Consider the following 8,627-nt stretch of genomic DNA (forward strand, 5'->3'; position numbering starts at 1 on the left):
GCTAATTTTTTGTATTTTTAGTAGAGATGGGGTTTCACCGTGTTAGCCAGGATAGTCTAGATCTCCTGACCTCGTGATCTGCCTGCCTTGGCCTCCCAAAGTGCTGGGATTACAGGCATGAGCCACCGCTCCTGGCCAGGGCTATTATTTTAACATGCAGGAGAAGCCTTAACTGACTCTACATACATGCAAAGCCACTAACAACAATAACAATTTACCGTTTACAATATTTTGTTGCATACAAAGCACTTTCTCATGCCTTATTTTATTTTGAAATCATATTTGGTAGGCAGGATTTATATGATCTCTTCCATTTTTTAGAGGGGAAATTGAGGCCTCATTTAAGTGACTTGTCCGAGATGATGCAGTGGGTCAGTGGTGCAGCTAAGACTTTATTTCTGGTTCCTTGAATAACTCTCTTTGGAGTATCTGATGCTCCTATATTAGTGATTCTATCAGCTGGGTGAGAGTCTAACTACAGTTCACTTTACTGGCAACTATTCATTGAAATGTTGGTGTTTTTGGCCAGAATTCAAGATTTCATACCCTCAGAAACACCATCCTCATTATTTTGGAGAGGTCCTCTGAGGCCAACAGAGAAATGCAGAAAACAACACAGCAGTCTGAGCTCTTTTTTCACATTCTCTTAGATACCTGGTAGGATGACAGAATATCCATGTTTCATGAGTGTCCAAAGAAGTAGCAGGGTCTTGAAATAGAAAATAACAGATCAATCAACAAATCCTCTTCAAGAGTCTATTGTGTGCCTGACCCTGAAGGGAGACAGGCAAGATTGGAGCACTAATTTTGGTTGAATGGCTAACAGCCTCATCTAATTCTCTCACCTACTATTTAAATTCATCACTATTCTGCTTAAGCTCCCCAGCAGACTTCAGCTACCCCAGACACATTGAGGTTAAAATCCACATGTGTTGGTTTACAAGGCGAAGTCCTTTGCTGTCTGGCTTCTTCCTACCTTTGCGGTCTTAGAGCTCACACCAAACCAGCTTGCCCTGTTATTACCCAAGCCCTTGATTTCTTCATCCTCTCGACATCATTAGACTTTGCCTTTGCCGGGAATACTGGGGCACCCTTTCTTCCTCCTTTTTCTGGCTAATCTCTACTCATCCTTTAAGACTTGTCTGAGTCACTAATCCTCTGTAATTCCTTCTTTTCCATCCTGCCCTTACCCACTTGGAGAGATGCCCCTTCTCTGTGGTCCTACGAAACTCTTTGCTTCTTTCAAATACCACATTATTACTTTGTGTTGCAGCTGCTTTCTTGACTCACCCTCTGTCCCCAGTGCTGTCACGGGGTGTGGAATTGTTAGATGCTCAATAAGGCATCTTTTGGATGAATGAACAAAATATGAGTGAATTGTCAAATATGAAGCACTGATGGGCAAAGCAATTTTACTTTATTTTTTATTATTTATTCTTATTTTTTGAGATGGAGTCTCACTTTGTTACCCAGGCTAGAGTGCGGCGGTGCGATCTTGGCTCACTACAACCTCCGCCTACCAGGATCAAGTGATTCTTGTGCCTTAGCCTCCCAAGTAGCAGGAATTATAGGCACACACCATGATACCTGGCTAATTTTTTTGTGGCAAAGCAATTTTAATTGCCTACACAGCCTATGATATAAAAGGTGGAACTCAGCATACAATGAATATTCAGATGCCTGACCTCAACTCTCAGTTTGGCTCTTATGTCCTTCCTTACCTTTGGACTTGGTAGGGTTTAAGTCTTAGCTAGCCTGATACCAAGAAGGTGACAAGAATCCTCTCTCGTAGAATGGAGCTATGACATGTGTCCACAGCAGTGTCACACAAAAGTTATGTGAAAGCAGCAGCTATTGTTAGTACGTGGGGTATCAGAAGGAATAGTTTGCTTTTGCCACATGTACCCCACAAAATACGGTACACAGAGCACACACTGATTTAAAATGCTGGAACCCTGCCTCAGATGGGGAAGTTTCATGAAGAGAGAGTCAAAATGTGAGCCTTATGTGGTGGCGAATGGAGCAAAGGTCAGCTTTTCCACTCATACAGTAGCTCACTCAGACCACCAATTTCTCTCGCACGTCCTATCCCAGGCAGGCGGGCCCCTCTCCAGCCTGCTGGTTAGGTGGGTGCACTGGTGGTCCTACACCCAGGGGAATCTCCAGTTCAGAACCTTAGAGTCACCCATGGAAAGTTTAATGAGTAAGATTTTAAGTCAGAGAACAGCAAAGGGTGAGAAACTTGGGGGCCAAGACGCAGGTCAGAGACTTCCTCTGTCTTTAGCTCTCCTCCCCTCAGTGCTCTCAAAATAGAAATTATTTCTCACCTGCTCCACTGCCTGCTCCCAACCTCAGCTTCAGGGTGGTCTACCACAGACATTCTGTCCTGACTGACAGCGGAGAAACCACCAACCTTTCTGCTGCTAGGCACCAAGCAGAGGAAGATTCAGCCTGGGCCAGATTCTACCACCCCCGAAAATCATTTTGATCTTTGGCTGGCCGGAGTGAAGAGGCAATGAGGGTGACGAGGGAGCTCTGGAAAAGACACATTGCCTCTTGCCTCTTGTGGGTCTGAATGTAAGCAGGGGAAAAAGACATTGAACATCTGGAAACTTAGCTTGGGAGACCTTTGAGTACGGGAACCAATTGTCTTCTATACCTCTGAGCCTGCCACTGGCATAATCCCTGGCATCCAGTGGTCATCCAAAATGTTGATTATGTCATTGAATAAAGGAAAGAGGGGAGATGGGATTATTTCCCAGAAGGTAACAGGGTGCTTGCTAGCTCAGGGGAGTAGAGAGGAAATAATTTACTTTTTGTATTTTTTTCCCTAAGGGGTCAAAGAAGAAGCAGGAATGCTCAATTATCTCCTGTAAATAACAACAAGGAGCTTGCAGCATGAGAAAGTGTCTAACTGCTTTGTAGATGCCATTTAGTGCTAGGGACAGGCTATTTTAAGTCATGATTAAGACCTAACTTGGCTAGGGGACAACTTCTCCAAGGGCTGCTGGCCTGGGTACTGAGTGATAGTCTCATTTATTACTCACGTGCAGGGCAACGGCACTCACAGAGGGAGTAGAGCATCCTAACCACGGTTTGACTTGAGGGAAGGGTGATTCAGGCAGAGGCAACAGCGTGTGAGAAGGCCTTGAAGTATGACAAAGCAGCATCTTAGAAGGGACTTAATATTTGAGGAAGAAGCAATGAAACTTAGCCAGTAGTACTAGAAGTTCTAAGGAAAGTGAGAAGTGTAGTTATTATTTCCATTTCGCCTAGTTTGATGGAATCATGGATTAACTTTTAGGGTGAAGTATCCGCAAATCAGAGCTGGGGTTTAGGGTTAAAGCTTTTGAGACCACCTCCACTCTGCCCCTGCACCCTTTCTTGCCCTCACCCTTCAAAACATTACAGAAAAGATATTGTCACTTTTGATTCTTTCTGGAAGAAACTAATCTCCAGATTGCCTCCATTTTATTGACAGAAGGAAAGGGGGAGTTTGCTTTAACAGTGGCTGTCTGTTACTTGCTGAATCTGATGATCTCAATTTGAGTTCCAGAATGTGCCCTCTTGGTCCTCCTTGTTTTGTTTTCATTTTTGCTTGTGGGTTTGTTTGGTCTTTGATAACTTAATTTTATCGGACACCTATTGTTTGTCTGCTTGGTTCTCCTTCCAATTTTCTGAAAACTACCCCTTCTACCATCCCATACAAATGTTCACCCCTGTCCCCCAGGAACATTGAGTGGGGCTTGAGAGATTGCAGTTTCAGTCTGGCTGGGACTTTGAACAGAGAACATGGAAACCAGGGTGACTGCGATGCCGCATATGTCCTGTTGTGAGGTAAAGAAAGCTATCCTGCTGTGAAGGAATGTGAGATGGAGAGTGAGGCCCCTGGGGTCTCTGAAAGGCTCCAACCCTGCATTCAGATTGTTCTCTGGGCCTGGGTGCATCTCTGCTCTTGGCATTTATGAGCTTCCTTTTGATAATCCAGGGTATCCAGTATTTTATCTGGAGACCCAGGTTGGAGGAGACCTCAAAGGAATTCAATACAATTTTGATACAGAAATGTGCTTTACGGGTCTGGCTCCTGCCCCACACTCCACTTCCACATTCCCTCTTCAAATAGAAGCAAATTATATAGGAACAGATTCTTCATAGCCAGGATTTTGTTTTCAAATACCAAACCTCAAATGCAAAATCAGGAAAAACTCCCATTCAGGTGTCCAGTCATTTAAGCAAAAGAAATTGTTTTGTTCTCCCTTTACTGAATTAAGTTACTAATTTTCCTTAAGTAACATTACTCTGAAGTATTCTTTTAAGAACTTTCATTCTCACATACATAAGATTTTGCGTAATATTAACAGTGTATTAATAACATGAACCAATAACTATTGAGTGCTTAATACATGCCAGGAACTCTTCTAAGTATTTTGCATGTGCTAACTAATTTGATTTTTGCAGCAGTCTCATCAGTTTTATTATTATTTCCATTTTATGTATATAGGGAAACTGAGGCACAGAAAGGTTAAATGCATTAAGTAGCTTGCTAGAGGTCACATACTAAGTGATCAAATGGATATGAACATGGCAGTTTGGTTCCAGAGCCGGGGCTCTAAACCACAATAGATTACTCTTAGAGGTAGATATTCCACACATAAACAAAATCACATTAAATTAAAAAGAGTTTACATTGAGTGTTCTGGGGTCTGAAACTGCATATCTGGTTCTACAACTTTCATAGAGTTCCTGATTTTAACTGCTTGAGTAAATGGCTGCACATCATGGCCTCTCCTGCAAGCCCTTATCTTCCATGTAACACCTAGGGTGAGAAGTTACTAAAGGAGATTAGTCTGTTTGGTAGATCATTCTTCCCTGTAGTTTTCTCCCGTTTATCCTAGACTGATCTGGTGGAGCGTACAAATGACAAGTAATCACTTTCCAGTAGTTGAAGAGCAGTCTGCCTTCCTGGGGTGCTGTTTGCCTTGGTCCAAACACTTTCAGCTTTTTCAACCATTGCTTTGAGCTATCAGGAATAATCCAATCATGTTTGAGTTCTGTGATTGTGCATGGATATTATCTCCTTGAGCATAAATCTGTCTGTAGAAATTTTCTTGTCATAAAACTTTAGCCTATGTTCAAATAAAAAATATAGGCTTTTACAGGATACTGAAAAAAATCCTTCGTCATGGACCTTTGGAATGGAAATTCTGTCCTCGTAATTTCCCAAGGTGATTCTAAGTGCATGGTCTTTTCCATAGCAATTATTGGCAATGAATAGTAAAAATGGTAAAAATATTTTCTTTTATATTTTAAGCCTGCTACAGTTTTGAAGAGCTTAAGTATAGGGCTTTATAGTGAAAGCAAATCATTAAATCCCCATGTTTATCTTCTGCATGCCAGATGAGGGTGCATCCCTAAATTCTTTCCCTGTTTATCTTTCCCTGTTTAGCTTTCCCAGTTTCCCCTTTCAAAGGCAAATCTTTAAGCTGAACAGATGTTTTGAACTTCTACTTGCATAGCCTAGCATCAGAACTTATGGAAACACGTGAGGGAGCAGATAAACTAAGACAAGTTTTAGTTTACCTGATCACTGATGTTACCGAGGACAAGCAGTGGCTGGAGAAAGTTTGGTTCATGTGACTAAGATTAGCCTCTGAGGAATGTCTGATGGTGGTCGGAGTGTAAGGACTAATGGTTTTGAAAGTATTCATCACCATTGGTGATGAAATTTCACTGCAGTTTTGGTTACTTTCAACAAACCACGTAGACTCACTGTGGCTTCCCTTAATGTGATGTAGCTAACATTCAGCACAGTACATACCAGCAAGAGCATGCATTAAGAGTAGGGTGTGTGTGTGTGTGTGTCTGTTTGTGTGTGTGTGTACGTGTATGTGTGCATATATGAGTGAGAGAGAGAGAGAGAAAGAATGAGAGAGAGAGAGAGAGAGAGAGAAAGACAGAGAGAGAGAGACAGACAGAATGGAAACTGGTAAAAAAAATAAAAAACAAAACAAAACAAAAAAAAACCCAGCAACAGTATAATTTGTCTTCCACATACTCTGTCTACAGCATCTCTGCTATTCTCTGAGGATACGCCAGGCTTCAGCAATAGTACCAGTGCTGTTAGTGCTGTTAGTAGGTACTAGTAGGTACCATTTATTTAACCCAGAAGTTGTACTTCTTGGAATTTGTCTAAATAAATGATTGGACAAGTGCAAAAAGATATATGGGAAAGGATATTCTCTGTAGTCTTTTTCATACCTTCTTCCCACTGTGGAAATTACCTAAGTGTTTATCAATACGTGAATAGTAAAATAAATTTTGCTACATGCTTTTAAGATAATTCTTTGTGGCCACTAAAAATGATATAGTTCTATTTGCAGACCTGGAATATGGTCATGTTTTCATGTGAAAAGAAAATAGGCTAAGTAACAGTGTATATGGTTCATTGTTATTTTTGACATCTATCTATCTATAACTAAATGTATAGAAAGTATTCTGGAAAGGTAAATACCAAAATGCTGGCAATAATGATTTCTGTACAGTAGAATTATAGATGATTTCAACTTCATTTTTGATTATCTGTTTTTCAAATATTTTTGTGTAATTAATAATCATTAAATTGCTTATATCATGAGGAAAAAGTAAAATTATTTTTTTCACAGAAATAAATAGACCAATAATTGTCTTTGTTTCTAGTAATACCACTTCCTCAGTGAAACTATCTCCAAGTAACTGAAACAGATAAAAGAAATTATTTCAACAATATGTAGTTCAGACATACAACTTCTACGGATCCACTTTGGCCACAAGATACACTGATTTCTTCTTTTGTTTGGATATGATACTATTATGCAATTATTATTTTTAAGTCTTAGGGCTGCTACTATTCAAAAATTGGCTCACTCATGCTTAAAGTCCTTGTGTTGCCTGAAAATATTTAATTATTTTCCCTATTGTTACCATTGTTCCTAAGCAGGTACATCCAATGAGATAGAGAGCCTTACCTTGTCTTTTAGGCACTTTGGAATAAAAAGATCTACCCATGTTTAGCAGATAGCAAAAGTAAAAAGCATTAATTGAGAACCCACTATAATCTGTTAAATTCTTTTGATTCATATCAGTTACTTTTACCAAATAACCCAATGAGACAGAAATTATCTCCATTTTCAGAAGAATGAATATAGATTTGGGAAAACTGGTTGACTGCTAGCATCGTACAGTTAGCCACTGGCAAAGTCAAGACCTAGACCTAGCTCTGTTGACTTTAGTTACTATTTATTTTCTCATTTTCATAATGCTTCAAGAGGAGTAATAAAGAGCTTAATACATTTGGCAACGTCCTATCAGAAGCATATCTATGTTGTTTATAGAGATCATTCTTTCAGTCTGAGTTCTTAGCTGCAAACAACAAAACAGGCTTTAATCAGGAATAATTCTCAAATTATATTTTGTCTACAGGTGTATCCTCATAGCACTCACCAGAGGCACAATCTTGAATTTTAGATGCTGCATGGGTCATACTCACTAGGACCCCTGCTATGGTGACTTCTGAAAACTCAGTGACTACAGCAATCAAAACAGAGTGGTATTGGTGAAACAACAGACAAATAGATTGGTGGAACGAAACAGAGAGCTCAGAAACTGACCCACACAAATATGGCCAACTGATCTTAGACAAATAAGTAAAGGCAATTCAACAGTCTTTTCAACAAATAGTTCTGAAGCAACTAGACATTAACACAAAATAAATTCAGAAGCAGATCTTTCACCTCTTACAAAAATTAACTCAAAATGCATCAAAGGCCTAAATGTAAAATGCAAAACTATTAAACACCTAGAAGATAACATAGGAAAAAATCTAGATGTGTTTGGGTTTGGAGATGGTTCTTTAGCTATGACACTGAATTCACTGTATCCATGAAAAAAAGTTGATACGCTGGACTTCATTAAAATTAAATATTTTTGTTCTGTGAAAGACACTGTCAAGAGAATGAGAAATGAGCCACAGAGTGGGAGAAATATTTTCAAAAGACATATCTTAAAAAGGACTTGTTACCCCAAATATAGAAGGAACTCTTAAAGCTCAGCAATAGGAAAACAAACAACCTGATTAGACAACCAGGGCAAAAAATCTGAATAGACACCTAACCAAAGAAGACATACACATGACAAATAAGCATATGAAAAGATGGTCTACGTTATACCTCATTAGGGAACTGCAAATTAAAATAACCACCACTTCACACCTATTAGAATGGATGACATCTAAAACACTGACAACGCTAAATGCCGATGAGGATGTACAGCGACACAAACTTTCATTCATTGTTAGTGTGGATGTAAAATGTTATAGCCACTTTGGAAGACAGTCTGGCAGTTTCTTATAAAGCTAAACATGATCTTGTCATATGATTCATAAACTGTGTTCCTTGGTATTTACCCAAAAGAGTTATGTCCACAGAAGAGCTTGTGTCCACACAAAAACCTACATACATACATTTATAGCAGCTTTGTTCATAATTGCCAAAATTTGGAAGCAACCAAGATGTTCTTCAATAGGTAAATATATAAACTGTGGTATATTCACACAACTGAATATTATTCAATGCCAAAAAGAAACAAGCCAT

This window comes from Colobus angolensis, unplaced genomic scaffold (assembly GCF_000951035.1).
Source record: "Colobus angolensis palliatus isolate OR3802 unplaced genomic scaffold, Cang.pa_1.0 Scaffold126, whole genome shotgun sequence".
Taxonomy (NCBI): Eukaryota; Metazoa; Chordata; class Mammalia; order Primates; family Cercopithecidae; genus Colobus; species Colobus angolensis.